The 24,160-nt window shown below is 38.2% G+C and overlaps 1 protein-coding gene across 3 annotated transcripts in view; it reads left to right on the top strand.

The window, feature by feature from the left end:
• The window catches only part of NCOA2 (nuclear receptor coactivator 2), a 187,810-nt gene that overhangs the window by 34,452 nt on the left and 129,198 nt on the right, over nucleotides 1-24,160 (top strand). The window contains exon 1 of one of the 3 annotated variants that reach the window (XM_018910971.3): nucleotides 9,152-9,260. The exons of the other annotated variants lie outside the window; for them this stretch is intronic. The gene's annotated coding sequence lies outside the window, so the exon portion shown is untranslated. Of the gene's footprint in view, nucleotides 1-9,151; nucleotides 9,261-24,160 lie in introns of those variants that run through there. 3 annotated transcript variants of the gene reach the window in all.

The raw sequence follows: 24,160 nt of genomic DNA, 5'->3' as shown, positions 1-24,160 counted from the left end.
AATTGTTAGCAATTTGAAATGCCTTAAGTCCATCTGGAGGTGGGTGACACTTTTGGAGCACCTTCCTTTTCTCTCCTTATGGCTCTGTGAGTAGCTTTTCAATCAGGTTGTCATTAACCACTGATAGGTTTTGAATGTTGAATGCCAGTGGGACGTGTTGTATTTTGAGTATTTTTGTTGTACTGTTTCTGAGATGAACAGACCCTTTAACATGAGTTTATTTGTCAGCCATGCATAGAATTAAGGTTCATTACATACTCTGGAGTAAATATAGATCCATGCCACTTTGAAATGAGCATTGTGTGTCTGAAAGGCTGGTGTACCAGCTTAGCCCAAAGATAGATGTTACCATACTGATTTAGGAGGGCAGAAATTGCTCCTGTGCTTGGGCTCAAGATAAGAGCTGGCTCAAGCTAAGGAAGAACTTCTGCTTGGTTCCTGTGCTTACATATCATATAAAGGTAAATGAAAGATAGTTGAGTTCTGACAAATCTGTTGTTGATGTGGAGTTTTAGGACTATTTAAAGAATAAAGTAATGCTTCTGATTTGTGTGCCAAGGATAGTTAACTCCGCTGTAGAATTTCAGTGAGTTGTTTAACTATGAATTTAAATATTGAATAGCATGGTGTTTCCTAAGCAGTTATTTAAACAAAACATTGTCGGAGTGATGTTCAGAAAACCTCTTTTAATTGGCTTTTTAAAGCTAATTAATGAGAGGGCCTTCAGGTCTTGAAAAACTCATGAGAGTTTATATTTGCTTTTCGGATTTAAAAGGGGTTATATAATTGATTAGAATGAGCAGCCTCTACCTTTCAGACTATAAAAAAAGAACACAGCTCCAAAGACACCAATTTGCAAAATAGCTGGGATGTATTTAAAAACATTATTTAGTAACTAGTTTTTACTTAGGTACTGTTTCTATAAAACCTCTAATAGTTATTGAATATGTATGGAAGAAGAGGTTAACTATTTGACTTCTGAAACATACTGGGGGTTTTTGTGTGTTCTTTTTTTTTAATCTCAAATTGAGCCAGCATATTCCAGAACTTTTAGCAATGAAGCGGCTCTCCTCCTTCAGTATATTCAAGATCACCATGCACTTCTAGTGGAGACTTAGAGGGAAAATGCCCTAAATAGTACCATTTTCCAGCCATGGCCTTTTGAATCACTCTTTGGAAACCTGCTGCTTTTTAATATTTACTTCTGAGCCTATTGTATAATTCTTGTGGCCACTGCATGAACATGCATTTTAGTAGTGTTAGTACTGTAAAAATCATAACACTGACTGTCATGATTTTTTTTCTTAGATAAATCTACTATTACAACATTTTCCCAAAACTTTAGTGTTTGGTCTGCTGTATTGGAAGATGTGTAAGGTTTTACACTTGAGTAGCTGTACATGTGGAATCACTTAAAACTGAGAATAAATACATTTCCACATATGGGCTTTTCATGAGCCTGAATTTTCAAAGCAGCAATTAAACACATTCTTCTTTTTTCTTTTTTTTTTTTTTTTTTTTTAAAAAGAAAACATTTACATAACATATAAGAGAGTAACATGTACCATATTAAATAGGGTTATCTCCTGAGCTGGAAATTAGATGTGCTAATTTTTTTTTCCTGGATTCAGCACTTACGACATGTGAGCAAGTCCAGCTTTTGTAACTGAGTGCTGTGGACATATTGACTTGAAGATTATCAAAGTGCAGTTGCAGAACTGCAGATAGTAACAGAAAAAGGTTAAAATGGTTAAATTTATTTTTGTGTTCAGGCTGAAAGGTTGTGGAATGAAGTCTGAGTTGCTTGTGTAGTAAAGCTTTCAGGTTTTGGTTTGTAGTTTCTTACATGTAGTTCAGAGAGTGGTGGTGAACACTGCTGCATCCAGCTGGCCGCCAGTCACCAGTGGTGTCCTCAGGGGTCTGTGCTGGGGCCAGCTCTGTGCAATATTTTTATTGATGACATTGATGAGGGCATTGAGTCTCTCATTAGTAAATTTACAAACGACACTGAGCTGGGAGCTTGTGTCAATCTGTTGGAAGGTAGGAGGGTTCTGGAGAGAGATCTGGAATGGTTGGATGGGTGGGCAGAGTCAAGTAAGATGATGTTTTGTAAGTCCAGGTGCCGAGTCCTGCTTTTTGGCCACAGTAACCCCCTGCAGCATTACAAGCTGGGGAAGGTGTGGCTGGACAGTGCCCAGGCAGAAAGGGACCTGGGGTGCTGGTCAAGAGCTGACTGAACATGAGCCAGCAGTGTGCCTTGGTGGCCAAGAAGGCCAGTGGCATCCTTGTCTGTATCAGGAGTAGTGTGGCCAGCAGGAGCAGGGAGGTCATTTTTCCCCTGTACTCGACCCTGGTGAGGCCACACCTTGATGCTGTGTCCAGTTCTGGCCCCTCAGTTTGGGAAGGACATTGAGAGGCTTGAGCACATCCAGAGGAGGCAACAAGGCTGGTGAGGGGCTGGGAACACAAGCCCTGTGAGGAAAAACTGAGGGAGCTGGGGGTGTTTAGCCTGGAGAAAAGGAGACTCAGGGGTGACCTTATCACTCTCTACAACTCCCTGAAGGGTGGCTGTAGTCAGGTGGGGGTTGGTCTCTTTCTCCAGGCAGCAACTGACAGAACCAGAAGAAACAGTCTTAAGCTGCACCAAGGGAAATATAGGCTGGATATTAGGAAAAATTTTTTTACAGAAGGAGTGATAAAGTACTGGAAAGGTCTGGCCCAGGGATGTGGTGGAGTCATCATCCCTGGATGTGTTTAAAAAAAGAATGGATGAGGCACTTGGTGCCATTGTTTAGTTGAGGTGTTGGGGTATGGATTGGACTCGATGATCTTGAAGGTCTCTTCCAGCCTAGTCATTCTGTGTGTGGTTTTGTGTGATTAGAAATACTTGAGAATAGCAGCATTTTTTCAGTCTAACTGTAGTGCTTTTTCTGTGACATTAGCAGACCTCTTGAATCTAGTAGCTTTTGGCTTTGATTTTTAAAGGCAGTTTCTTGTTATGTAATTATTTCATTGTGTTCATGTTTGAGTTGAAACCTGGTATGCTGGGTGTATGCCCAGATTGCCCAGGGTAGCTGTTCATGCAGGATACCAGATGTGCACAGCTGCCCAGGGCTGGTGTGTGTGCTTTGCCCTCCAGCACAGGTACAGCAGCATCAGCTGTGCCCTTGTTACACATAGCTGTACTCTCCTCTTTACCTGAAAGTAGTTAGGAGTTGCTTTTAATGGTAAATTCTAGTTAAGCTCTTTGTATTTTACCAAGTCATAGATTATTTGCTTTGATTTTTGTTTCTTGCTACTGAGGTCTGTAAGATAGCAGTCAGTAGGTACTTAGCCCAAGAATGTCCATATGTAAATTCTGCCCTACAAACTCCCCTTTTCTAGCCACCCATCTGCTTCAGCTGTATGTCTTTCCTGTGCCAAGTGAGTGTTAGACTGCTAAAGTGCTTGATGTTGATATGTGTGCTGGAGGGTCTGGTGTGCTCTCTGACTGCACCTGCCTTTTTTATTTCATTATCAGGAGAGCAGGCAGGTCCTGTCTTGTTGGTGGCCTAGAGGCAGCCCTAAAGAAGCAGGGTGGTTAAAACCAAAGTATTTGGTCTTTGAAATGCCTCTTGGATGACAGTTATGTAGAGGGCCTGTTTTCTAGCATTCCACCCCTCCTCCTTTCTAAACTGTCAGTGGAGACTTGTGGGAATTCTGTGAGGCTTTCTGAGAAGTCTGCAATACCTGTCTAAAGTTATTCTTATGGAAAAGTTCACCAAATTCTGGTGTGACACTGAGATGCTGTCTCAGTACCAGAGTCCTGCTAAAGCAGGACTGCTGAAGTTGCCTCTGTCACGTGTTGTGGCTGCAGGAGACAGCTCCAGGAGACAGGTGATCTGTTGACTGAAAGAAACTTCATGTCATGAAGAACTACTCTGACCCACTTTATCCATCTGTCTGGGCTAGTGGTTATTCTTATCTCTGAAGCAGGAAAGATCAAAGATGCCCAGGTGTGGCTCAGCATTACTTGCTGCTCAGAGCTGGCTAAACAAGGGGATAAGAGAATTCACAAGGGTTTCTCTAAGCAGGCACACCTCTTGTGTCAAAATTACATCAGTTCTGCGGGATTGTTAAGGATTACATACCTGGAGGATTACATACCTTGGAGTCAGGTCTTAATCCTTCATCCTGGAGTGAATCAAAGTATGACTCTTTTTGTGATGTTAATGTTTGATATGCTGGTACTTCTTGTTAAAGATGTTGTTTTCCTCTTCTAAGACTGCTTGGTGTCTGATACAGGTCTGAAATCTTCCTCCAATGTAATTTTACCCTCCATCTCTCTCTAGTCTCTGTAGTATAAAAAATGTGCTACTTTTTCCCCTTAGTAGAATTCTTCCTTTACTTGGTATTTCTTCAAGAAATTTCCTTGTTAAAGATTAGTTACTCTGGGAGGTCTTTCTTTAAAAACTGTCAACGTTTCTTTGGACACTTAATTCACACCATACAGAACCACTGAGCTCTAGCCTGTAGACTATATGAATACAGATTTGGGAAGCTTTTCTTGGAGAGTCTGGTGACTGTGCTCAGCAAAGCATGTTTCTTCAAGGTGTCTTTAAGGCATATCCAATCCCAAAGTTGGATGAACTTTCATAGTTCAAGCTATAGCAGGGCATGAATGTCCAAATAGTGTTTGATGGGCTCATCATAAATGAAAAACCTACTTAGACTTTGGTTGTTGCATTTAGTAGTTGTGGAGTCTCCATCCTTGGAGATACTCAAGACCCATTTCACCATGTCCTGTGCAGCCTGCTGTAGCTGATCCTGCTTTTAGCACTGGGATGGGCTAGATCATCTGCAGAGGTCCCTTCTAACCTCAGCCATTCCATGTTCCCAGTGTCACTGTGTCTCCGGTGTAGTTTCCCCAGATGGGGGAGGAGGGTGGGACGGCAGGGATAGCTCCATGCAAGTTGAAGCAACAAGAAGAAAATTTCAGACAGTACTGGCCTCTGAGATTATCTCTCTGATTGTGTAACAGATGCAGCCCTGAACCTTCCTGGAGTAGGATCAGTTGAAACCTGCAGCTGTGGATGAGGGCTGTGGCTGATTCCCACAGTATACTCCTCTTACTTCACTCAGTGTGAGCTCTGTGTCTGTCCTGTGACCAGAGATTATAGGACAGAAGTTAATAGACATGGGGAAATTAAGAGCATGACAGTTGTCAATTGATTTGTATTTTATACCTCCAGTCCCAGAATTAGGGGCACTAAATAAAGTTGGCAATGGTCCTTAAAGTGTGGTGAAACTATGTATGTGCTTCCATTTGAGGCAGAGGTATGTAATGTGCATCCTTCTCTGGTGCTGCCATCATTTGTGAACTCTGTTCTGTGCTTCTCTGTTCTGAAGCAGGAAGGGAGGGGGAGAAAAAGAGGAAATTCAGAGTTCAAGGTTCCCTAGGCCAAAGCTTTAATACTAGAAAAAAGTACTTAGTATCTTGAGGAAGAAAAACGTTTCGCCAGAAGAGATTTTCCTATGGCAATGAATTTAGAATATGTGAATGAGAGTAGCTTCGTCATCTGGAAGTTGCTATTCAGTGGGAGGGAGGGTCCTGCTCTTCTTATATTTGGTTGCTGTGCTCATTTGCCTTTCTCAGCATGTTGTTTTTCTTAACAGTAAAGAAGATAAAGTTAATGAAGGAATGATATTACATAGGTAAAAATCTTAATCATAATGCGTTTGCATGACACAGTAGAATATCCAAAGCAGCACTGATGACTGTTAAGCTACCATTTCCCATGTTTTGAACTCCTGAATGTTTAACCTAATTTACATTCTGTAATAATAATGCAGGAACGTTCTGGGGTTTAATAAGTGGGAAGCAGTAATTTTGAATTGGAGCAGTGATGCCCTAAAGTTTTCAAGTGAACTACAAATATGTCTTCAGCTAATCTACAAAATTGTCTGTCACCAGTCTTTGGTATGCTGGGTGGTTCACTTTGGGTTTTAAGGGTTTGGATGGGCAAGAGAAATCCTGGTCATGATTGATCATGCATTATTTTCCCTTGTCCAAGACTGAAGGAAATTATTTTCTTTGTTACCACCCTGTGGAGTATTGGCTGCTTTAGCTGTGTGCTTATTCTGATGTTTTGAGAACCACTGTATCGTGGTTGGAGGTAAGGGATCTTCTGGCCCTCGTGGTGTTTTTGGAAGGTCTCCTTTGAGAGGATGCTGGAGGAAGGAGTTTTCTGCTGACCATTTAAAATTATTCTGACATTTACATTGCTGCTTTGGTGGTGGAATGAGCCCTGCTTTGTAACCAGTGGTTATGACTACGGTATGCTGCCAAAAATTTGCAGGAATGCAAGAGAGGAGAAAAATTTGGACTTCACCAGCATATACATCATCCAGAAGTGAACAGAATTTCATGGGACAAAATGAAAACAGTTTTGTAGCCCATGGGGATTTCCTCTGCTGAATATCAAAGATATGCTGTAAACCACTGAGGTGTAGGCACTTCTGCTTGAAAAGCTTTCAAGATCCTTTATGATGAAAGTAGTTAGGCAGTTGAACTGTAAGGGTTGCTAGCAAGTCTCGTTAGAAAGTACATAGCAGTGTTATTTGAAATGTCCCATTGACCTCAATAAGTCTTTGTTTTATTTCTTTTTTTCATTGTTGGTGTTTGACATTGAGACTGTGTTGAAAAGACTGTGATTTGATGTTTTTGGGTATGCCTGGCATTTTCATCTTGGTGGCCTGGCTCACACTGGGCCAAATTCAACTTTGACAAACAAATGGCCTAAAATTACTAGAAACTTCATTCTTTTAAAAGCAAAACTGAAATTACAGGTTTTTGCCTATCATGGTTTCTGAAGCTTTTAGGAATAGTAAATTTTTTGGTTGCTAGATTATATGTGTGTATTATGTACTTAACTGTTGGACAAAGAATTATTATGGTTTTCCAAATCTGTAGAACTCACTACCATGGAAGCAGCAGTCTTGTGAGTAGTAGGAAACCCTTGCAGAGTGTCATCAACTTCTCCAGTAAACCTTGTAAGACAGAGGCTTTAATTCTGAATAGGGTCTTTGCAAATGACAAAAAAACTTGCTTAAAAAGAAAAAAGAGGGAGTTTAAGGATGTCTGAGTTATCTGCTTCTGATTTTCATTTAACTTCTCAGCTATCTGGAATATTCTTCTCTTTTTCAAGAGGGCGCTGGCCAGTTGGTCCAAAAACTGAAGCTGGCAGGCATGTTGCAATTTGAAATGCCTTGCTTCCCTAGGTATCCGTACTGAAAACCAAAAGTTTTGTTCAAATTGTAAAAGGCAGATATATTTGATAGCTTTGATTACAAAGTTAATTTGTTTGGTGTGTGTAGATTTAATCAGGATGCAACTGGAACTCTCTTAATCTCATCTAGCAAGCACCTCCAGTGACTAATTGTAGCTTGACTTCTGAAGTGGCAGTTTAGAGATCTGAGAATCAAACAGTTAATGAAAAGCAAGCTGATGAGAAGAAGAGTGCTGCTGAAATCTGAGGAGTTCTACAGTTTTCATTTAGAAATATATTTAAAAATTTAAATTAATCAAGATTTAGAGTAATCAAGATTCAAGATACTTCAGTTGTCCTTCAGGTATTTTTTTCCTTTTTATTGCTCTGACATTAAATAAGCACATATACAAATGGTTGTAATTAACTTAGGAACAAAAAAAAAAAAAAAAAAAAGCAAGCTTTTTAGAACATAAGCTACCCCCAATGGTTGCAGTTTTTACTGTTACAACCTTTCATGTAATGCCACTGGTAAACAAAATACAGAAGGAATTGCAGGCTAAAGAAAATAGAGTTCTGTGCCAGGAATACCATCTCCATTGCACTTTTTTAGCTGAACTGCACACAGGGCTCTGCAGTCACACTGTAGAACAGCAAGTGGTTTTATTCCACCAGCCTGGCCAATATAATCAACATTTATGTGAACAAATTACAGATAACTGCAACAGGATTATCTCTACTACTTAACCTGTGATCTCTAGAAGCTCAGTGCACACATGTAGTCAAAAAATCAATGGCACTACTGCAGCCAGTGTGGGTAGGCAAGGAGAGGTGTTGGTTGTCTGAACAGAGTTGGAAACAGAGGTTTGTTCCAGGCAAGATGATTTCTGGGGTTGCTGGAAGACATTTCATGAATACTCCATCTTAGGTTCTCTGGTCAGGTGAAGTAGGAATGATAAATTCTTTCAGCAGCTACATGTTGGCTCTTATGCCCCTTCCACACCCCTCAACATTTTTTTTTTTTAAATATAGTACAGTTTTTCTGTGTTTGACATAAGAAGCCTAAGGGACTTGTTTTTGTTTGTATTGATATGTTCCTCATCTGTGCACGTTGTTCTTATTATGCACTTTATGAAATAGGCTATTACAGGGATAAGCTAAAGTAAAAATATATGCAGTAGTGTTATTTTAGTAAAACATACAAAGATGGCAAAAGGTGTAACAATAAGAGGCATAGTCACAGGGTCAGAATAGAGAGGTCTTGGCTCCCATTGCAGCTAGACTGGCTGTGGCATAGTAAAATTACATACAAGAATGTAAGGAATTAAAAGTCCTAAGATTACTAGGAATTATAAGACTCAACTGTGTCTGAGTACAGAAGAATATTTTAGTGCTTTATTAAAATCAAGAGTTAAACACAACTTGCAGAAAAAGATAAATCCAGGAAAGTTATAACTCCAACCTAATAGTACAGATATTTTCAAGGAGGAGCATATTAGTAAAATAACTCTTGAATCTCTGCTCTTAATAGAATCCAGTGCTGGAGTTTTGTAGCAAAGAGAACCTCCTTTGAGACTTGTATTTAGTAGCTAAATCTTATGAAATTATGCATTACCTGATAGATGAATCAAATGGAAACAAAAGGAAGTAGAGAATTAGAATAAGCAGACTAAACTGAGCATTTAATACTTGTATTAACTTGAGTTGAGCGCAGGTTCTGTATGTGTAGGACTGTGTGCTTACTAGTTGACCTGTCTTGTTTGAAGCTAAGGTTAATAGCTTAAAAGTTGATTAACTTGTCATACCAGTCTCACCATACTTTTGTTTTTCCCAAACTAGATGAAAGGTTTCTTTAAGTATGGTTACTGTAGTACTGCATTCCTGATGATGCTGGTAGCTAATGACACTCTTTGTTGTAGAAATCAGGAAATGTGGGTTGAGTCTCTGGGGTCTGTGTGGCTGGAGTACGAAAATATTCTGTTCTAAGTGGCAAGGTCTTGCTGGAACAGCTTGGTATGTATCGTTGCTAATACAAATTACATGTCTGTAGGTTTTGCTTTGCAGATGTATTCCCTTGCTTGCTGTAATGCTAATTCACTTCCACCCATGCCAAGATACTGCTAAAACAAAAACTGTCTTTTTGCAGTGATATCTCCACGTTTCTTAGCGTGCTTGGTATGGGCATCTTGCTTCTCTCACCGATACTGTTGTATGACTTTTTTTCCCCCCTCCCCTCAAAACCCAAGCATAGGCTCTGGTTGTTTAAATGGGCTAATATTTAACAGAAATTAATTTATTTCTACTAATTAAAACAACCCTTGTGTCATAGAGCCTTGTATTTCCATTTGAATTTTAAATTTAAATATAAAGAAATTATTCATAAATGTTTACATAACAGAGTGTTTGCATAAAGTGCATTTAATGTACACCAAGCTCAAATGTGTGAGACTTTCTTGCCTGTTTGGCTTGTTTATCTAAGTTCTCCATGGAGTGTGGGTGGGGCAGAATTGGCATTGGAGACTAGAAAAAGATTTATGAATTTGCAATTAATGTAGCTGAAATATTAGAATCCTTGTGAGAAATTTCATTTTGACTGTGTTTATTGAAAAGCAAGATAACTTTACTGAAGTCATGTTGACACAGCTTCCTAAATCAAATACATCTGTAGTATGCTGGATGTTAATGAAAGGTTCTAAGGTTGCTTGTTTCATGTCTGAAGGAAACATTTTCTGTGGAAATACAGCACCTAGTATGTCTTGAAATTGCTGCTTGGGTTGAGAGCCTCATTTAACCACCTTCTGAACATCTAGTCTCTTTGCTAAGTATTTCAACCTTTGAAATATTTTATTATGTGCTGACATGTTATATCTGGCTACACTGAGGACCAGCTCCTCAAATATGATCATAAGGGGGATAGTTCGTTTCTGTGGAAACAAGTTTAGTCTGATCTAGAACGTGATAATTGTTTGCATGAGAGATGTTGCAGTTTAATTCCTGGCTCCCCATGTTCATTCTTAAGTAATTGTTGTACACTTCAGTGTTCTGAGCCATGCCCTTTGATGCAAAAATGTAAATAGAAAGATCAAACTGTGTAGGTTTTCAAGATTTCTTGAAGAGATTGTTGTCATTAAGGTGTGTGTGCAGACTGTTCTGAGGGACATCTCTTGTGCCTTCCTCATTTCTTCACAAGAAAGTCTCATTTTAGCATTATAACCTTCTTGAGAAAGCACCATGATTTTAGTTTCCATGAAGACTGAAATACAAAGAGAATGTGTCAAGGAGTTGAGCAGTGACATTCCTTTGTAATGTGCTTATTCTTTCTGGCTTTTCTGGATGGAAACAGGGAATTGTCCTACAAAAAAGTGAGAAGAGACCAGAAATGTGTATTTGTTGTCCACTTTTGTGATAGGTGGCAAAATGTTGTTTTCTGTGGGTTTACTAGGCAGAAGTGAGGTTTGAGGAATAATACAGAGTTCTAAAATGGTCTTTCAAATAAACTTTTAATATGAAAAAGATCTGGAATTTTTAAAATATTGCCTATATGCATTGCCTTTCCTGCCCTCTGCCCCAATTCTGCAGAATGATGAAAAAACCCCTAGGTTTTACAGTTTTCCCAGTTACATTCTTTACAGAGTGAGTGGAACTCCCAGTATCCTCACTCAAATGTTCTTCTTTTATGAAATATATAATGTTTTGCACATAATAGTAGTATAGTAAAGAGTTAAGTACAGTTATATACTGTTACTATTTGGCAAGAAGGCTACAAATGTTGAAAGAGTGAATTCATCACAGATAAGAACTTAAAAAAGAGGGTGAGTTAGAATATGAGTTGGATTTTTTGAAGTAGATTGGAAAATTAATAGTCCAACAATTCTCCTGTAAAATGTCAAGATACCTATACTTGTAGCCTGTATTTGTTTATTCAGGTTTTAAGTCTTTTAGTTGTGTTTCATAGGATCTTATGAGAGTGCTCTCTAACATAACAGAGATTCAGTAGAGTAATGCTTTTTTCATTTCACTGCCTTAAAAACATTTTTTGCCTCTATTTTGAATACTATTTTTATTTCCCATCTGCTTGAAACAGTTGACTTGCAAAGGCTGCAAGCAAAGATTGGCCATAAAGATACAGCAAAATTAAAAATACAGCAGAATGCTTCTCTTATTTTCAGTTGACTTAAAGCATTTTTTAGCTACAACCCAGTTATTGTATGTTGAAGAGCAGGAGGCTGTGAGGATGGACTATTTCAGCTGTAGTCAGGGATGGAAAATAGTTACTGGTTCAGGATCTTGACTTTTGTTTTTTGGAAGGTGGTGGTGGTGCATTTGTTTGCTTTTTATTTGTAGACCAGTATATTAAAAACCAAACCAAAATACCAGTGCTCCCTTTGTCCCAACCCCAAAACTCTGCCAGGCTTCAGATTATAACTTAGAGTTGGAAATAAGTGCCTTCTGCCATGAGAGTGAGAGCTGCGTATCTAACATCTCTTAAATTTTCTGGAATGATATTAAATCAGTGAAGCAATGGTGAGTACAGTGCCTTTTAAAGGTTTTGTTTTCCACTTTTCTGCTTACTTTTAAATTTAGTTTTATTGTTTTGCTTCAAGAATAAGAATCATGATGTTACAGCCAAACATCAAACATGTTAGGAAATCTGTCTGTTTTCAAATTCCATCAGATCTGGGCATTCATCAGGTGGGAGCCAAGGTTTCATGACTTGAAAAGGCAAGAAAGATTCAGCAGTAAGAAAAACTGAGTGCATTGTCTTTGGGAAAGCATTCAGGTCTCTGATAAGACTGGAATTCTGCTGTTGGTTACGTCATTCACGGGAAGCCACATGCATACAATTGGGATCTGGCCTTAACTTGCATAAGAGAAGGCCAGTCTGTAGAAATACTTTTTGTTTTGTTATGGTACTGCTGTGTCTTTTCTGTTTATTTTTTGTGCCATTTTGAATTAAATTTACATAATTTAAATACAGAAATTTTTTTATATACTGTTTTTTCTAAAATGTAGTTCAGAACTATCAGGACATTGTTTTCTATAGTCCACTGAAAATTCTCTTCCTATAAGATCTGTCTTATTTGGACTACTTGTTGGATGATGAAAAAAATAGAAAGCTATTAATGCATGCATTTGTTAAACTTTTTGTAGTGTGGTCATTGCATTTAGTTCTGGATTTAAACTCTGAAAGGCAGTAGTGTGGGTTGAGGGAGACTGAAATCTACACTATTTTGCAAAAGTTAAGGGGAAATAATTGAATAATTGTTTGGTAATTTAGTTAGGATTTTAGCATTTAAAATTTAAAATATATAAATATATAAATATATAGTGCTTTGGTTTGTTTCACACTTGGAAAACTTTGCCCTTATAAAGGAGATGGATGGAAGACAAGCCTAAAATAGGCAGCTTGGCACATGCTTAACATCTTTAGAGGGGTTTGAATGTAAGGATTGTTTCCAATAAGATGGTTCTAGAAAAGCCACAGCATTTCAATCTGTTCGATGTTTCAGGCAGCAAGATTTCCCAGTTGTGTGATAACCTCAAATAAAACTGCACAACTGCAAAAAGCTGGAGAACTTAAGCAGAAAATAATATGGAATTATTCTATATAGTTTTCTTTAGAAATAGAAATACTAAATTAATAAATCCTCCTTGTATTCGTCTCTGAAGTAGTCTGTACTCTATGGGTGCTGTTATATCCTGTGGTTCTGTGAGTTTTGCACCTGAAGCTGTAGTAAGAGGAGAATACAGGTTTCTGCTTGCATGGCACCACTGTGCCCCAGTCCATAACCATTCACCCACGTGTTGCTGAAATGTCCAAGGAATAATGAGCTACCCTTTCTTCTGAGTTAGAATTAAAGTCTTGCTTAGTGTGGAGAAGGGGAACTGACGTTGGTGCAAGCTGTTTGTCACTTAAACCTCAGATTTCTGTGCATAGTCTTACCCTTTTACATGGATTGCCTGTTGCCATTTTCTGTGGTAGCTGCACAGCATAGATGATCCCTTGGTAAAAAGTTAGGCATTCTTACAGTGTGTGCAGGGTGCTGTGGGTACAATAACATTCACCAACATTGTGTTTGTGCTGGCTGCAGGGACCTTAGCTCCACTGCAGAATTGTCATCATCAGAACCAAAGGCAGTTTCTGATAAAGACTTGCTGAAGGTTTCATCATAGAGATAATACCATCATATCCTAGAGATATTAAAGCTAGACCTTTATCATTTAGGTGATGCTGGAAGATCTTAGCCTGTGTCCAATTAAAGGCAAAGCTTATATTGTGTTTAGCTTGTGTGCACTTAGCACAATATGTCACCACTATTTTTTGTTACAATAAAGCTTTAATCTGTTTATATGATTGCACCTTATAGACATTATTGCTTACAAGCCTAGTGGGATATTTGCTAGGTGGTTATGCTAATAAATTTATCCACTCAATTTATATTAGTGTTCAGTCTTGTCTAGTCTGGGCTTTAAAGGTGTGTTCCTGATGGATTTGCCTAGCTCAGTCTAATTAGCACTGCTGGTTGATGGAGTTTAAGCCTAGGGGGAAACCTAAGCATTAACTTGTGAGGTTTAGCACTTTTTGAAGAACAATTGCTTTGTTTTAAAGTTTTAGCAAGGGTCTAGTTAGGTTAAAGCCAGTAGGAGATTCAATATCACTCTTAATTTCCAGGCAAAGCAGTGCCTTAGCTTTGTGCTTCCAGAAATTCAGGCTTTCTATGATTCACTGCAGCTTCTCTTCCGTGTGTAGTACAACACAAGTGAGAGAAGAGGTGCTATTCTTTCACTGTATATCAGAAGTTGTAAAAGATCTCTGACATCATAGAGTCCAGCTCTTGACTGACCACCACCTTGCCACTGAGTGCCACGCTAAGTTGTTTCTGGAGCACCTCCAAGGATGGTGACTCCACCACCAATGTTTAACAGCCCTTGCCATCAAGAAATTCTTCTTGATGTCCAGCCTACCGAGATACCCTTCTCTTTGAAAGGTGATCACTGAAACCTTAGAAGTTCACTGTTTAAACTTGTTTTTGCAGTAAAAAATATGATTACAGTCTGACTGTCTCAGGGTTTCATCGCTTGTTAGTTTTGAATTACTAGCCCTTTCAGAAAATATTGACAAATATCTCAAAGGGAGAAAGAATAAATATCTTAAAAAAGACATTTATAACAACAGAAATTTAAGTCAAAGGGAGAGAGACATTATTAGTGGCTGAACTGAGGAAGAAAAAGTGTGAGATCCAAAGGAGCTGGCATAGGTTAGGGTGATTTCATCCATGTCTCAAGCATGGGAAGAGCTTTACAAGGTCAACCAACCACATGGCACAAATCTGTAGGAAAGTAAGCTTTGTTAGTCATAGAGCTTGTGGAGTGACTCTTAAGGAAGACTCTTATTATTTTACCAAAAGCTTTAGCTTAAGTAATCTGTGTTTAAAAATGTGGCCATGGGAGTCAGCAATTCATTGTCTGCATGTTAAATTAACCAATAATTCTAGTTTAGATTTCAAAGGTGCATTCAAGATCCATTGCATTGTCATAAGTGAAGTCCAAGCTTTGTCTTGAGATGATGGACTAGAACTGATTAAGAAGAAAAGTTAATTCAGAACAAGCTTGCAAATTTGTTTATTTGTTAATGTTTATTTGTTAACTAAAACCCATTCTGTAGGGTGGTTGAAACATCTGTTATTTGGGTGTAGACCTTCATATAAGTAGTTAAAATTTTTTGCTAATAAAAATTTTCAGGTAACCTGTCTCAAGGTGTCAGATCAGAGAGGTTTTCTTTCTGTTTAGAGTAGTGGAAAAAAATTTTAGATGCAATTGTAGAAAAAAGATCGGTGCTCTGGGAAACATTGGTCTGGCATCACAATTACAGATGGCATATGAAGCTAAATCTTTTATATCCTTGTTGTTTTGAAAAGAGACTTGATGCCATTATTTTCTCTTTTTGGGAACACATGGAAGAGTTTTCTTTGAGTCTTTATACCAATTAGGTAATTGATTATATCTTAACACACTCCACTGTATATGAAAAGCAGCTTGTATATGTGCATAAAAGTTGCATAATGGCATCAGCAGACTTGTAACTTTTCTAATGTATGTAAAAGTGCTTAGCAAAGGGCATTTTTTTAATGAGGAGATTGTTTGCTTTTTCCCATAAGACTTCTGCTTCCTATTTGTAATGTTATCTGTTTGTTTAGATAATTGTGAAGAAGTGGAATTTTCTTTGCCTGCAAATGTGTTGTTTTTCCTATTAAATCAGAAACTCATTTATTGTGTGATGGGATGAAGCAATTCTGGCAAATCTTATAACTGTCTGGTATCTTTTTCTGACATTGTCACTACCTTGGAAAGGTTTTAATTTAAAGCATTTCTTATGTCAGTCAGAAATGTGAAAGTGATAAACCAATGTTTCTTGATTTTAGTATGATTTTTTGGGGGTCATAACAACCCTATGCAGCACCACAGGCTTGGGGCAGAGTGGCTGGAAAGCTGCCTGATGGAAAAGGACCTGGGTGTGCTGGATTGACAACTGGCTGAACATGAGCCAGTGTGTGCTCAGGTGGCCAAGAAGGCCAATGGCACCTGGCCTTTATCAGGAATAGTGTGGCCAGCAGGACCAGGGCAGTGATTGTCCCCCTGTGCTCAGCACTGGTGAAGCCACACCTCGAATCCTGTGGTCAGTTCTGGGCCCTTCGGGACAAGTAAGACTTTGAGGTGCTGGAGAAAGTCTAGAGAAGGGCAGTGGACCTGGTCAAGAGTCTGGAGCACAAATGTCAGTAGGAGCAGCTGAGGGAGCTGGAGCTGTTCAGCCTGGAGGAAAGGAGACTCAGGGGAGCTTCCTACACTCTCTCCTGACAGTCTAGTGAGATGGGGCTAGGTATTTTTTCTCAGGCAGCAAGAGACAGGACAGAGAAAATGGCCTCAAGTTGTGTCAGGGGAGGTTTAGATTGGATATAAGGAAAAATTGCTTCACTGAAAGGGTGGTCAGGCATTTGAACAGGCTTCCCAGGGAAGTAAGTGGAATCATCATCCCTGGAAGTGTTCAAAAAGCATGTGGCTGTGGTGCTTGGGGACATAGTTTAGTGGTGAATACAGCAGTGTGAGGTTAACAGTTGGACTGGATGATCTTCAAGGTCTTTTCCAACTGCAATGATTCTGTGAATCTGTAATTTTATGATTTTGTTAAAGTCTTGAGAAAATTTAAAATGCATAAAACATCTTAGAACTACTATAATAAAATATCATCTTCAAATCAGTCTTTTTCTACTTTGAGATCATAGCTTAATTTTGTTATTTCTTACTTCTCCTTTACTAATGAAAGGGATCTGTATGGTTCCTGTTGTTTATATATTCATGGACTGAGACTACTGCATCGTCTTGCCCTGCTGTTTATTCACTTCATTAATAAGAAAAATAAAGTTGATCTTCTGATTTTTTTAAAAGTGATGTGGGTCAGAGACAGATTATGATACTAATTTAATAATGCCCTTTTAATGAATGGCAGATCTTTGTGCACATGAGAAATAATGATGGAAAATACTCAGGTGAGTAAGATAAACTGGAGTCAGAAAGCAGAGATGCAGGGTGCCAGCCATTCTAATACAAAGCATCTTCCTTCCTAAGTGATGTCATCTGCAAAATAAGCCAGCCACTTTTTAAATGGAGTTGTGATCGTGTTCTTTAACGAGTGTTGACATAATTTAGGGATTTAGCGTGCCTTTGAAAACAAAATCATTTAGGAGGACTTCAGTGATGCTGGACTTTAATTTGAGCAAAGTGATGAAGTTGTCGTGTCATGCGTGCTGGTATGCAGATGGTAATTCTGCAGCTGTGCTAATTTGAGTACAGTTGTGATTGACTTTTGCTGCAAAACACTTGTAGTCCATAGTTTCTGCCACTTTCTGCTTCTCATTTGAAGTATATTTCTTTTTCTTTGTGGTTGGAATCTTCCTGGTTCCATTCAGTTCACTTTGCACTCCAATGAAATGAAGATGGTGGTGAATGAAGTGAGCTTACTTCCCCAAAAAGGCAGCTAGATGAAAGTGAGGCAAGAATCAAGTTAAGGAGTCTCTTGGGAAATCATTGTGGACTTTTTAGACTGCTGTTTGCAGCATATTGACATCTGATCAAGGTTATAAATATATAGCAAAGGGAAAAAAGTATGTATACACTGATTAGGTTTTTTAGAAAAGCATTCACTTTTGTTAGGAAAGTGAACAATTATATTTTCCACTTCACATGCAGATTTGTGACTGGAAAACTGAAACAGACTATTGAGGGAATCTGACTTGTTAGAAATGGTGTCACTAATTAGTTGTGATTTTTCAGACAACCCTGTGGGAGATAATTCTAAATGTTTGTAACAGAGTGTAAGATGAAGATCTGCTAAAGTCACACTGTACTCTTGGTTGACCCTCCCAAGAGATGATGAGTGGGAGAAAAGGAGGATACCATGGGAGATTACAAACTGAGGAATACATACTAAGTTTCCCTCTGGTAGTACCATTACTTAGAGCATTATAAATATGGAGATGGTAACATCCTTATGGAAGATGTTGTGCACCATACTTTGAAAAAAAAAAAGGCATTGCATCCCATTGTTTGAAATAAAAAGGATGATTGAGCACACAACAACAAAAAAATGCTGCAAGTTTCAAGGCATGATCAGGTCTGGACTAGTTAGGGGTGGACAAAAAGTACCTCTCTAAAGCTAGGTGCATATAAATTTGTGTGTATTTGTGTATTTTACACTCTAAAAAGTGTGAAATACACAAATGATAAGCCGCGTGATCTGAAAAAGAAATGCTTTTAAAAAGTCTCAGTGAACACCAATGCTACAGATTCAAACTGACTGAAAGCTATGAGTATTATGAAGAGAATTAAGGCACTTGGGAATGATGTGAAACAAATCAAAGCAAGGCAGGATGAGGGGAGAAGCTCGATCCAAATCAGAAGCTTGTGATAGTAGAAAGTAACAAAAGCAAAGCAACCCAAGGAGAAAACTGTAGCTTTGCAATTAATGACACAGAAAATGAAAGGTGTATTTATCTTGTACTTTTGTTTTTTTTAAAAAATTAATATTCACATGTTTTGAGCTCTTGAGCTGATGATGAAACACTTGCCTTTCCTGTTCTGGGTCAGCAGGATGTGAAACAGCAAAGTAGTTGAACATACTGAGTTAGTTTGTCAGCTTCTGTCCATAACTTCATGGGCTTATCTGTAGAGTTATCTGGACTGATAATGTCGATTTTTCTTTTTTATTGAGCAGCCTCACACTCACACCTAAACCTGTCACATGTGGAATAATTTAGATATACTGAGAAAAAGTTTAATATTGTTTTGGGCAGGATGTTACTTATTCTAGTCCTAATAGACTAACTCCAGTCTTAGATAAAATCTTGTAAAGGCTGACCAAGGTCTTGATTAACCAGGAATTAAAATACAGCAATATAATTAAAACTAACCAGTATAGTTTATTTGACAAGATCATATCTGATTTTTTGGGGGGAGGAATGATAAGTAGCTTTCATGTTACATGCTAAGATACAATATGTTCCTGAAAGAGAGCTCAGGTGTACTTCAGGTGATGAAGTGAAGGTTGCTGTCCAGTCTCTCCTGCCCAGCAGTAGCTGTACAAGGACAGTATAATGTTCCCATATGAATTTTGAAAAATAGTCTTTGTTTTTTATTTTGATCCAAAGCCACTGAAAAAGCTCCCAGAAAACCGAAATAGAAACCGACCTGGGACCAAGGAGTATGAATCAGGACTTTCTTCTTCTCAAACAAGCCCTGTAACTCTAGTTAAAAAAAAATAAATTTACTATCACTTTTTGCTCATGTTTCTTCCAGTCATTCTGCTCAGTGAAATACATGCACAGAGAGAGAGCAGTAGATCATAACAGATCTTCTGGTTTGTTAATCTCTTCTCTGTAATGGGATCAGGTGTTGTTGTTGCTCACTACATACCTAAACAGTGTGAGTGTCCTTCAGAGGGAACCCAAAAGGAAAGGTATAAAATCATGTGAGTTCCCAAGCATGATAAACACCTGGCTTTTTTGAAATAGTTTATTTTTTTTTAGTTCACAGACATCTTGAATTGGGGCTGTGTAATTTAAACATTGCATTTGTATTCAGGCTCATGCTAGTAGTTCATGAATGAGCCATTCAGCAACAAATATGATGCCAAAAAAGCAGAGTTGCCTTAGCAGTTTTTTTTTAATGTATTTCACATTTAATTGAGAAATTTTTAATCAAATGACCTTTTTTTCTTCAAAATGACCTTTTTTCTTCATTCTTTCACACTTAATTTGCTTAAATTATAGAATTGGCTCCCTCATCCCCCCATCCCAAAGTCTGATTGATTAGTATTTCAGTATTTTGGCTTTAGTCTTTTATAGATATATAAAACACAGAAGCCTGTTTTTATATGAGCTCTATAAATATGTAGAAATGTGCATATATATAAAATAAAATTTAATGAATAAAAAATTGTGGCGTCTAAAGCTGACAAAAGGGGCAAAAATTGGAGAAGGTGATATTTAAAGCCAAACTGTTGGATATTCTGACAGATCTCAATACGATGAATACAAAATCTGATTTTCATTGCTTCCATCTTCACCAAGTTTTTGTGGTAGGTGTCTGCCTAAAGCTGAATTGGGCAAGGATTGCAGTCAAAAAATAATCTTCTGACCGAGGCAGCTGTAAAGAGCAGAATTCTGCGCTGGGCTCTGCCCACAGCTCCCCCGTGACGCTCGCATGTCGTTCAGCTTTTTTTGGAGGTCAGCACCGAGTATTCATCTTGATTGCATGTGCTGAGCTTTGGTCTGATTTGCAAAAATGCTGAGTGCTCAGTCTTCTCAAGGAGAAGCTGTACTTTGAGTCAGGAGATTACGTGGTTTGAATATTTAAATGAATGCATTTCCTAAGTACTGTGGAAAAGAAAGGCCTAAGTTTCCATAATAATCACCTCCGTTTAGATGCTGCCTGTTGCTCATGTTGAAAGCATAATGCTGATCCTAAACACAAATGATACTGTAAGTGAAGCAGGTCAGCTTACTTGTGAACTTCATAGAAAGTTCTTTTATGAAAATAATACTCGACGCTGAACATTTCTGAGTGCTGCACCAAGTGGTGCGTGCAGTCATGCAATGGGCAGTGGAAGTAAGACAAAACATTGAATGCAGTGAATACTGTGGTGGAGTGCAGAGGGCAGCACAGTTGGAATTTGCGTGGTTAGATGCATTATAATTCATCCATGTGAGGAAACTGATTTCCTCAGGCAAGCTCAGTTAGGTCCTTACTCAAGAGCTTGATTTTCTATTCCTGTGCTGTAGTTGTTTGGGGGGTTTTTGGGGTACCCTAGTGTGGAAACAAAGAGCAAGATCAGAGCCCTTATTGTCACGTGAAATCTGGTTTTGATGGGGTAAAGTGATTTTGTGTGGGGTTTTTTTGTGCTTTTTCCTCTTTCAGTTTTATAACTTAACTTTGTCAAACATTGAGAAGGTTTATATGGATGGAAAAGCAGCACTGCCTCTTCAAGATACAAAGGTAATAGCAGAAAGAAGTAGCCCTAGTATCACTTACTTCCAAACTTGGTGTCTGCAGATGGTTTTAATGGCTTTGGTCTCCTGCAGATACTCAGCTGCACTCATGCCAAATTAACTATTATCTCATAACTGGTTATAAATACCAAGGAACAAAATTTGAAGAAAGCTAATTTATGGTTGGAACTCCAAATCTTCTCTTGTAAATATTACATGTCTTATTTCATTCCCCTTTCAGTTCATTGCCTTTAGCCTTTCATCAGCTCTTTAAGGTGAGGGAACCCAAAAAGCATTACCTTAGATCATAGGAGTCATTTAGGTTGAGGAAGACCTCAAAGAGGATTGACTCCAACCATTAACCCAAACACTGGTTAGAATGGAGGGTTCTGGGATGTGTAAGGATGTTGCAAATACAAGTAAGTGCACAACTTGCTGGTACTCAAATGTGTATGTAATAGAGAGGTTTATTCTGTCTCTGTGGATGGTTAGTGGTACATGTGGTATGAGTGCTCATGTTCTTTCTGGGTTTGGTTTTTTTGTTTTTTGGTTTTTTTAATAATATTTTTAATGTTGCGTACTTTGAGAGAAACTCTAGAAGCTCATAAAAGAAATTCCTGTTTTGTAATGAAATGGACATTTAAGATGGCCACTGTAGGAAAGATTGATACAGCATCACAGAGTTTTTGGATTAAAGCTGATATAGCTCTTTCTTCTCTCTCTAATAAACAACCACAAACTTCATTAGCTGCAGTAATTGTGCAAAACCAGAAGTAACTTATCAGATCATCTCAAGTGTATGGGGTGTATGTAGCAGAAAGGAAACTAGTCTGCAGCAGATGGTGCTTTGCCATGTGAAGAGAAGCTCTGTTGTTCCAGAAATGCAGATGTGCACATAGTAAATGAAAATATATTGAATATCCAAATATTAAAATGAATAAACCTGTAAGTATTAACCAGTAACACTTGAGGCTGGCTGTTTCTGGTATTTTTCTTCTGTTGGTGGGTTCAGGGGAAGAGAGAGTTGGATTGAGGTGTTTGTTTTGGGAGTTTATTACTTGAGAAAAGGCTTAGCTGTCTGTGTTTTCCACTCTGAGGTGTGGGGTGAGTGTACTTTCCTTGAAATAAAAAAAAAAAATCAGTTTCTTCTAATTATATAAAAGTCCAAGCTTAGAAAACTAAGGAAATATTAGGGAGTAAGCAATTAAGCAGGTAATGTGCATGCCAGGAAAAGGTCCCATTCTTTCAGTGGCTATCGATTACTGTCATATATGGAGATAAGGTAATGTAATTTTAATATTTAAATTTTACTGTTCCATTGTCAAATTCTACTATTTCATTGTCATGACATTTTGTTTGACAAATAATTTTGCTGAGGACTTCAGCAATAGATAATTAGCCACAACTGTGGCAGAACTATGCAAATTTTTTGCATGCATTATTGCTAGTGCCAGGTAAAAGTATCCCAAGTAAACAGAAGAGGACAGTTGATTTGAGGTGGATTGATAAACAGATACTTGTCTCTGTACTGAAAGCATGTTTTCAAGCAGTTGTTTGCTTTGTAATTTTAGGTATTGTTACAGAATTTGATTCTAAATATATTAACAAGTACTGCTGGAAAAATACTGGTTTAGGTTTCCAGCAGTCAAACAGTATCAGTATTTCCAAAATATGCCATTAGATGTAATTGTTTTCCTTCTTGGTCTCAGCATTTTTTCTTGATAATATTTATTGCTTGTGACCATGAGCATCCCACTGCATCTTTGGAGATGATTACATAGATCCTGATGTGTTTATGTCCATATTTTAAAGCAGAAGTAGATAAAGACTTTTTTGGCATTAATGCAAATGCTTCTTGGGAAAACTTTGTGTCAAACCTCCTGACCTAATGTGTTGATATGGGTGTTGTTAACTGAGCTCTGTACAGCCACATTCTCCTGTTGTGCACTTACTTCTGTTTCTACTTCCTACTTCAGCTCTTCCAGCTCTGAGTGATTTTAGCACATCTCTGAGTAAGAGCTCAAACCCAAATTGCCACTTTCTGAGTGAAAGATTCTGGGCAAGTTTGGGAGTTTTTTCCCCCTCTTATATGTTTTAAAGACTGGTTTTAGAAAATCCACACTGCTTCATCTCAGTTAGAATATAACCTTTTTTTGGTCCAGGTCCACTGCCAACTTTAAAATTAAAATGAAAGCGAGCATTTCTAGTAAGTTTAAATATTTTGTGGTTTTTTTTATGTTATATTTAAATATATGTGTAATGACTGTTTAGTTTTGCCTCCCCTTTTTTCCTACTCCAAGGAGGCTCCTATGGTCAGGTATTTAAAAATAACTGTCTGAAAAAAACTCCTGGAGTCATGTTTACTCACATAAAGCCCCAGCTGAGATGGGCCTGTTGTTAAGCCATGGAAAGTGCTGGGTTGTGCTGCTTCTGCCTCTCCTGGACCCATCCTCTGGCTCATCACAAGTTTTCCTGTGACAGACACAATTAGTTTACTTTCTTATCTTGTTTGTGACCCTGTAGCTTTGAAATAACTTGTCTTTCCAGCTGGTCAACAGCTCAGCAGCAACCACCTTCCCTGTACCATCACCTACAGCCTTCCCTGCCAGATCCCTGACCGCTCCTTTTCTGAAAAAAAGAATTTTCTTAAGACTTCTAATACACATGGACTGTATTGCTGACACATTTGATACTTAATTCAGGGCTTTAATGATGATGTTAGTACACTTTCTCATCCTCAGGGCATTGGCTACTAAAGTTGCTGCTAATTGCTTTGGAGCTGGGGTGAGTGCAAGGCCTTGTAGAGACCCTTTTAGGATGATATTTAGAGGTTTCTCTAAATAGCAGGATTCTCTTTTGGGTTTAGTTATGTAGCTTAGTTATCTGTATTTTCATACAGATTTCCTTTGTTTTCCATGAATCTGCTCTGACTAATCCTTTGGCCTGTATTTCATTAAAAGTGTTGACTGCAGAATGATGGTTTTGGTAATAGATGAAACAAAACTTTTCCTTTTTTCCTTCGCGTGTGCATGTACAAAATAAAAAGTACAGGGTGACCTTTTTTATTTGGTAATTGAGAAAGTGCTTGACTTTGTTAGGAAAGCCATAGTATTAAGAATACCAGTCCCTAGTCTTTTTAAAATTACTGCCAGTATGGTGTATCAGTTCTCGCTCCCACTTATCCTCTTATTCAGTCCCCTTCCCATCCCCCACTGCTCCCTCCCTATTTTTAGAGGCAACACAAAGCTGTTCTGCTCAAACAAGGAACAAAGATTAGGTTAGAGTTTTAATGTTTTGCAGCAGATCTCTAAAATGTTAAATGAGCCAGATTAGAGCATCCTATTCCTAAAAGAGTTCTAAATTGTTTCCATG

This window comes from Serinus canaria, chromosome 2, assembly GCF_022539315.1.
Source record: "Serinus canaria isolate serCan28SL12 chromosome 2, serCan2020, whole genome shotgun sequence".
NCBI classification, from domain to species: domain Eukaryota; kingdom Metazoa; phylum Chordata; class Aves; order Passeriformes; family Fringillidae; genus Serinus; species Serinus canaria.
Note: the sequence above shows the minus strand (reverse complement) of the source record. Positions and strands in the feature narration are given on the sequence as shown.